We start from the raw sequence: 8,776 nt of genomic DNA on the forward strand, positions 1-8,776 counted from the left end.
CTAATGCCTTGGTTTTACTAGACGTTTACCATGAAAATAAATAAGAATTGAGTTGTATAACTCAATCCTTGTAATTATTTGGTTTACTTGTAAATATTAAAGCTCGGAATAAAGGATTTGGAATTCTTGCACTTTGTGTTCTTATGATAAGACTAGGTAGCCTAAGTGTTATAATTCTAAACTTAATCTTGCATTGATAACCAGGGTCATCAACTTCTTTCTCCCAATGCACAGGAGAAGAAGCTCTTGCGTAAACAAATGCAGCCTCCCTCATTTAATGGGGCACGCTCAAAAATTGAAAGGAAGGTGAAAGTTTGGATTGAGGCTAAGGATGAATATTTCTAAGGTGCTAGCACCACAGGAGCCGATAATCAATCCATGTTTGCCAGGTTTCATCTCACGAGAGATGGTAAACTATGGTGGAAATAATGTTGTTGAGACAAGGGGATCACCGAAGGTTCCCAGACCTAGAGTGACATTAAAGACGTTGCAAAGGACGACTATCTTTCCCCATCTCATGAATCCATTATGATGAATTAGTTCTTCATCTCAAGTAGCTCAGCTTAACTCTAGAGGAATACTACTTGAAATTTTTGACACTTCGCAACAAGTATGCTATGCCTATGACAACCACCCAATAGGTGGCCCGTTTTTGCAAAGGGTTGAATGAGCCCCTAGACTGTCGCCTTAAAGCAATGAGACCGACCACTTTGCAAGATGTTCAAGCCATTGGTAAAAGAAGTAAAGAGTGGTCGAGTCAAGAAGAGATTCCATCCTAATTCTAATCCAAGGGGATGCTTCCAAAGGAATTTCCAGCCAAATCCTCACAATAACACTCTTGATCAGTGGTGGCCAGACAACTTTTCCCCCGCACTTATGCTATTTCTAGCATAGAGCCCTATGGGAACCAAAGGTGTTTTTATTGTAATGAAGATGGCTACTTTAGAGTTGAATGACCCAAACTTACAAGACGCGCTTTTAATCCTTGTGCTATTCCACAAGGTGGCTAAGAAAACCAAGGCTATGGGACCCCTAACCACCAAGCTCGACGAAGTGCTAGTGATGGATGTGGTAAAGGCTATGGACTGGTCTCTCATATTTGTGCCATGATTAGTGAACCGACCTTAGAGATGGAAGAAGAAGAGTAAGCCACCCTCCATCCAGCTATGCAACGTCAATGCTCTTAAAAGATTACGCATATTTTATGTCAAGATCGAGTTTTTTAAAGGAGGGAAGGATGTAATATACCTATTGTACATATAGCACATTAAGCACAATTATGGCATATCAAGTAGTATAGCCTAGGTAGTTCATTATGGTTGCATTTAATTGTTATTTCTTATCAAGTAGTATAGCCTAGGTAGTTCATTATGGTTGCATTTAATTGTTATTTCTTATCTTTGAGAAGTTGCTATTTTGAGGCAATTACAAATTAAGCACTTTCTATTCAAGAAATGAGAAACGTGAATTTAAATTTGAAATCTTAAGCATGACAACACCCCATGTAAGGCTTTTTCTAGGATTGAAAAAACGAGTAATCAAAGTGGCCTAAGTGACCCGTGAAGTTTTGAAATCTAGTAGCTTCAAACCAAAATTAGTAGGATTCTGGATGATGGATGGAAAGGGCCCATGGGACCTTGACATAATCCCAAAAAAATTTCTCTAAAAAAATCTCAACGGCCGACGAATGCCCTTGGGCACACACGGAGTAGGTCCCGCCAAAATGACCCCCACCCAATGACATAGCACACCTACAAACACCTTCTCCGCATACCTGAGAGCTAGTTATGCACACACGTATCCATGGGCATCGTTTGCCAACACCATGGATCCACGGGCACCGCCCAAAAACCCGCTCGGATAATGCTCGCCATCCTAGGGCACGTCTCCCTACATGTACACCTTGCCACCTTCACCCCCCTCTAGACCCTTCGTAAACAGGTGGTGCACATAACTATCTGTAATGAAGTAGATTTGGTGTCACAAGCACATGGGGAATGGGGCCTAGGACATAGGGTCATTTACATGTGTACCTTTTGGGGGCCTTCGACGATATGATACATAGGCCTTGGGCTATATGATACTTTTGCTCATTTTGACTATTACCTTTCTCGAAGCTATTATGGCCAAGATTCCATGGTGAAATTCTCCCTCTTGAGATGTTAGCATGGTGACACACACCCATGTTGTCACTCCATGCCTTGAGTGGCCAACCCTAGTTTCTTGCATTGGTATCAGAGCTTTGATTTTGATTCACTCTTTGATTTTTCCAAAAAAAATTGAATTTTCTTGATCAAGAATATGGGGAAATTGGATGGTTGAATCTTTTAATTTTTGTTGTTTCTAACTTTTTGGGGGCATAGGTTTGATTGGCATCAATTTTGGGATACGCGCTCCAAAAATTTGAAAAAGGAGGACCAAAATTGGGAGAAATGCACTAATCTTGATCAAGGCATGTTAATCAAAATGTTTTTTACTGCCTTCCTCTTCCTTGCTTTATTTTGAGAGCTTTAATTTGCAATCTTAAGCTATCAAGTGCTTAGGGCTTTGATTAGCCATGACGACCTATTAGGTTTTGGGATCAACCTTCTCGTGAAATTATTGCATAATGTTGCTATCCCAACCTTTCTCTTCCCATACATGTGCCAAATCCCACCCAAGATTTAGGGCTTCTTGGCTTTCTTGAATGATTTGGGTTTTTTTTTCTTGAAAATTAGGGTTTCCAATTATAATTTCTAAGATCCGGGGTGTTAATTCTCTTCTCCTATCTCTCATCTAATCTCTCATATCATTTATTTGTTATAATGATCACAATTTTAGGGTTTTTGAGAGAATTAGGGTTTCGAGATTTGCCTTCAAGATTAGGGTTTGTGGTGGGATTTCTAGAATTTTCAATCCACAATCCTTTTTCCCTTGATCTTCTCTACTCTACATAATCATGCATTTCTTCATCAAATTGGCCAAGGGTATTAGGGTTTTAGGAGAAAATAGGGTTTAGGATTAATTCTTGCTTATCATGGGATTTTCATCACTCCCTTGCATATAGCTTGCATTGCTCCAAACTTATATTTGGTCTTTGTCATACGCACACATTCTTCCAATCACTTTACCCAATACATGCAAAGAAGCCAACAAATTGGATTGAAATAAGAGAAAAGTATGCAATCATTGATGTTTCTTGCATTTTCTATGCCTTGGTGAGGGCATTGTTTGTTTCTCTTTGGTTCGATGATTATTGCAAGCCTTGGAGCAAAAGGTTTTGATCAAGAAAGTGTATAAGGAGCATAATGTAAGCATGATTATATGCTTAGTTTGTAATGTACATGGGCATGAGTACATGCTTTGAAATGTAAAACTTCAAACACTCCACTCGCTTTACATTGCTAAATTCTCAATCAAATTGTATAAGTTCATTCCAAACAAGAACTAGAATCTAGCATGTTGAGATGGTGTTCTTGGCATTGGTGGAGAGGCCAAGGGGAAGCATGGCTTGAACTCTCCTTTTCATGAGTGCTTTTGGAAAAGTGGCAAAGGAGGGGGATTAAGTATATGGAGTGTGAAGACATGGCCCCAATGCTTGCTATTGGATTTTAAACTTTGGTAAGAGGGTGGGAAGTCTTGGCTAGGAGATTAGCAAGCAAAGCTCTCCATCAACAAAATAAACCTCTTCATCAACAATCAATCTTCATCAGCATAAAGGTCACATGTAATATGCTAGGAAAATTGAGATTTGGTCACTAATACAAAGGAGACCATGCTAAAAAAAGTTTAAAAATTACATGCATGGTTGGGATTAAGGAAAATTGTGGACACACATAAGTTGCTTTTGGATGGCAAAGATGCTTGGAAGCAAGGGGTGGTACATGTGGAACATGCGGAAGGCAAATGGGTACCAAAAGAGCTCTTGTGCAAAATCTGCAAATTCACACTCGCTGTAATTTCAAGACATCAAGTAAATGAGGAGATGTCGATGCCGCTTATCTCTCAACAAGACATCATCAATGTATTCGTGGGTGGTCAATGGGAATACACAAGTTGAAAATGGAAATGCTTGAATTACTTCTATAAGTGCTTTGATTGATACATTTTTAGCTTATGATATGATGCCATGAGATCATAAAGACGTGATCATTGAGGATATTTTGGATGTGCATGCAATTGTGGTTGACACAATGGATGATGATTCATGTGATCATGTACATGCCTATGAGGTTGAATTTGACATAGGTATTGCACATGAGGATGAGGATTGCACACATGGTGGAGACACATGCATTGTTGCCCATGGTGACATTAGGCATCTTGATGAGGGCGCTCATGTAGTTGTTGATGACTCATCTACCATCATTACTAGTGATGAGGAGCGCATATATGGTGATGTGGATGATGGTAGTATGCATATACATGCTACGTATGAAGAGGATGAGTCCTATGAAGAGGATGAGTCCTATGATGCTAGTGAGCATGTGGTTGACATCATCGATGTGGATGGCATTGATGATATGGATGACATCGATGATGAGGCTACTCATGCATTTAGTAGTGAGCAGTTATTGGGTACCTCATGGAGGATCTATGGAAGCCCAGTCTATGACCCTTTCTAGGGAGATGAGTGGAGAGTTTATGATTGTGATCTCTACAAGGGTTATGTGGACAGTGATGAGGATTCTGCCTTGGTACATATGGATTAAGCTCAAGTCATCACTTGTGATGTGGATCATGCCTATGGACCTACGCATGGTGATGGATGCAGTAATGACATGGATTCACATTTGATGGAGCATGCTATGGTGTATGAGGCTTTCTCTTTTGATGCTCATGGATGCCTATGCATTGTCACAGATATATTCTATCAGGCATTCACTTTTGGACATGATGTATTCACATATGATCCGAGTGGGTGGTTCTATACGTACTATCATGTACCCACAGGGACCTATGCATGGATGCATTATTATTTTGACCCACCTAGGGGGACATTGGATGTATCTTATCAATGAATGTGGTGCATTACACCATCCATTTGATCCAAGAGGAGGCAGGATTGATATGGTCATGGGTCATGCATGGCTTGGATTTCCATTTAATCCAGGCATCATTATCATTAGCCTCACCGTCGACAATGCCCTCCTATCCTTTCCATTCGATTTGGGCAAGCGTCATGGACATGTTTTGATTGCGGCGGATACATCTAGGCCATGAGTGCATTTTTGGCTTTTGTATATAGCCTCTTGTATATCCCACTTGTGCACGACTACCCTTCGATTTTGAGGACAAAATCATTGTAGGAGAGGATGGTTTGTAATGAAGTAGATTTGGTGTGACAGGCACATGGGGGATGGGGCCTAAGCACTTGGGATTTGAATCATTTACATGTGTACCTTTTGGGGGCCTTGGGCTATATGATACATAGGGCTCATGGGCATTATACAACTTTTGATCATTTTGGCTATTACTTTTCTTAGAGCTCTTATGCCCAATATAATATGATATAGATATGTGTGTGTGTGTGTGTGTGCGCGCGCGCGCATGCAAATATATGTAAATGTTTAATTAATTTTTATGAATCAAACTATTTTTTATTAATCAAACTAATTTTTATTAATTAAGTTATATTGGGTTAATTTGATTGCATGTGTACTTTCTATTAGTGTCTTGAAGTAACCTGCCCCCCAAATTTACTCTCCAAGAGTTGTCCTAGTCTAGCATAAACTGGACAAAACTGGACACCCTGATCTTGCAACAACCTGGATATGGAAGCGTGGATTTGGTTGTTGATCCGATTTTAGGGTCTCTTTTGTGAACATCTTGCGATAAGAACTATTTCACGTAAATATTGTTATTTTCAAAGAATCTTTTAAGGAACATTGTGGAACTTCTTTAATTAGAGAACCTGTTTTTATATGTTTCACGCGTGGTAGGACCTCATTAAATAACAAGAATATATGGGTGAGTGAGTGGATGGATGCCCAGATGGTGCGAACAACAGGCTTGTTGATCTTAAACAAACTGCAGGCAATTTCTAATTAGCCTCCTATCAGGGTCGAAGAGCCTAAAGGTGCGTGAGTACGAGTGTGTACTACGAGGAGGCCGATGAAGATGAAAGACTAAAGCGGTGGTAAAATAGAAGCTACCAGTATTAAATTTTTAATCTGCTTTCTTGATAGTCGATCGAACTTCTTTCTAATCATGTATTAAATTTCTAATCTGCTTTCTTGATAGTCGATTGGGCTTTCAAGGCTTCCATCGCCGACAGTGTAATCAAGGCGCGACCAGTTTTTTGGGTCTCTCTAGTAATTGCCCAACGGGCAAAAAAGTGCCCACCAGTGTTTATTTTTGCAAGTAGGGTATCCTTTTGCTTAAAAACGTCTCTTTCAAATTTGTCTTTCAGTGTGAAGGGCATATTTTTTTCTTTGCCCTTCAAGAGAGAGCCAACATAAAGGTTATCTTTTAAGTTCCTCTATAAAACATTTACAAATGAAATAAAATTGTTAAGTCCATTGACGCACTATCAGATTAAGCGTATTACAATTCCTTAGCTTATAAGTTTGTTTTTCTTGATCACCATGGTTCTGCTATAAAGCTTCATCATCTTTCTCAATAAGCTATCAATGAATGTCTTTAAAAAAAAGTAATTGATGTGTAATGTGTATCTAAAGAAACAATAAATTAATACCTACATGCCCTTCATGTGCAAGGTTCAATTTTTTCCACCCTTCCATGTTAAGGGCAATTTTTGTTATAGCACTTCAAGAGCAATACTCAACTCTTTCTCATACTTCTTTCGCAGGTCAAATTTCCCCTAGAAGGGGGCTCTGCAACCTTCAAAAATAAACACTGGTGCCCACTGCCAACCAAGTACTCTAGGCTCGAGGGGGAGGGGCCGTGCCAGCAACTAGTGTATTTGTACCCGCCAGAATTAATACAAATGGGCTGAGATTTTAAGTAGGCCCTATCTTATCTTAAAGAATGAATTTTCATACATTTTAGTTATAAAATCGGCATATCGGGAAGGTTTCGAAAAAAAAAACCGAATAGATTTAACAGTTTGTCCTTATTTTGATTGGTTGAAAAATATGTTTTTTCTTAGCACTGCCTGAGGACTGGAAGCCGAGATTTTGAGATGGTTATTAAATCCCAAGGTGGCACTGCTTGTTTTTTGAATACTAAAAATTAAATGGAGGCATCTGCACCCTATAAATAATGGTTGAAATAAAAGGTTAAACTTTAAGGAATCAAAAGAGAGGGCACCTAGAGACTAGCACCCTCTGATTTATGGTTGGGAGAAAAGGTTTAAACTTGAAGGAAGCAAAAGAAAGGGCCCCTCAACCCTCTCGAAGCTCTCCCTGTCAAGGTGCCATGTCCCGCCTCGGCTAGTGGGCTTACAAGCATAAGCTGCAACAACAGAGGTCCCATCATTTACATATGGAGGGCTTCATGAATATAGCTACTCCATACCCATGCCAGTCATGCACTCGTCATGCAAGCAGTGTGCCAGCAGCAAGAAAACAAATTGTAACCATCAGACATTCTTGAAAAAGATCCTTGCATTGTTTGAAACTTCTGAAGCTTGCCAAAGCATTTTGGCACCTGCCCCCCCCCAAAAAAAAACCCCACCCCTCCGCCCCCTACCCATCCCCATCTCTCCTAGTTTAAGGCCTTCAAAGAGCATCAAAGCCCTTCAAACCTTCTTGAGAAGGCCTCCTACATAATAGGGTGTCAAAATGAAAGCCACGATTTGAACTTTTTTCTAAATTTTAGACATGAACATATATATAATTTAGCTACTTTTGAATGCCAAGCTAGTTTATGGCCTTCAAATTTGAGCCGTTTTCTCCACAGTGTTTAAGAATGCTCCCATAGAGCCTCCCACACTTGTTGTATTCACACATTTCCTTAGTTAGACATAGCACTTGTAGGCGTTCATGCAGATGCACCTAAACATGCTCTTAGAATTTGTAAGAAAAACTTGGCCAAAGAACCACCATGAAGTCTCCTTCTCGATTAAGTGGTGATTTCACCTGACCAAACAGTTCCATGGGAAAGCGATGTAGTTATAGAGTGTGCTTGCAATGCTCTTAGAATTGGGAAGATAAACTTAGCAAAAGCAGCACCGTGACGTCTGCTTCTCGATTTAGTGGTGATTTCACCTTACCAAATTGTTGCATGGGAAAGTGATGCAATTGTAAAGTGCACTTGCGGGTTTCACTCTCAAGTCCCACCAGCTAGTCTCCCTTGGGGCCCACAATAGGGTTTATTTTTGCAAGTTGCAGCACCCTTCTAAGAGGCATTTAGCCTTCAAGACAACTGGAAAAAAATTTAACCCTTAATAAAAGGTTAAAGTTAAAAATTAGCCTTCTAAAAGAAAAGGCAAAAAAAATTCCTTTATATCGAATAGTGGTTTTGTGACATATTTTTTGGAAATAACTTATATTAATAAATATAAAATCAACCTTGTCATTTTTCATATTTTAAGCTCTTTGAGGTAGCAAAAGTCTTTAGTCCAAAGGACTATCCATAGGATCACAAATCTTACTTTGCCATGGGTAAGATATGGATGTATGTTTTGATGGAAAAGTTTGCAAATTTAGCATGTGAGATGCAATACAAAGACTTTATGATTAGATTGAAGTGAGCATACAATACAAAGATTTTATGATTAGATTAAAGTGAGCATGTCCAAGGATGAGTATTCATGTAGCATGAAAGTTTTGTGGTCATGATGAGGAGTCAGATCAAACCTATGGTGAAATGAAGAAGCTTTGGCGTGCATGCC

Source organism: Cibotium barometz, chromosome 29 (assembly GCF_041138505.1).
Source record: "Cibotium barometz isolate CiBa-2024 chromosome 29, ASM4113850v1, whole genome shotgun sequence".
Classification (NCBI taxonomy): Eukaryota; Viridiplantae; Streptophyta; class Polypodiopsida; order Cyatheales; family Cibotiaceae; genus Cibotium; species Cibotium barometz.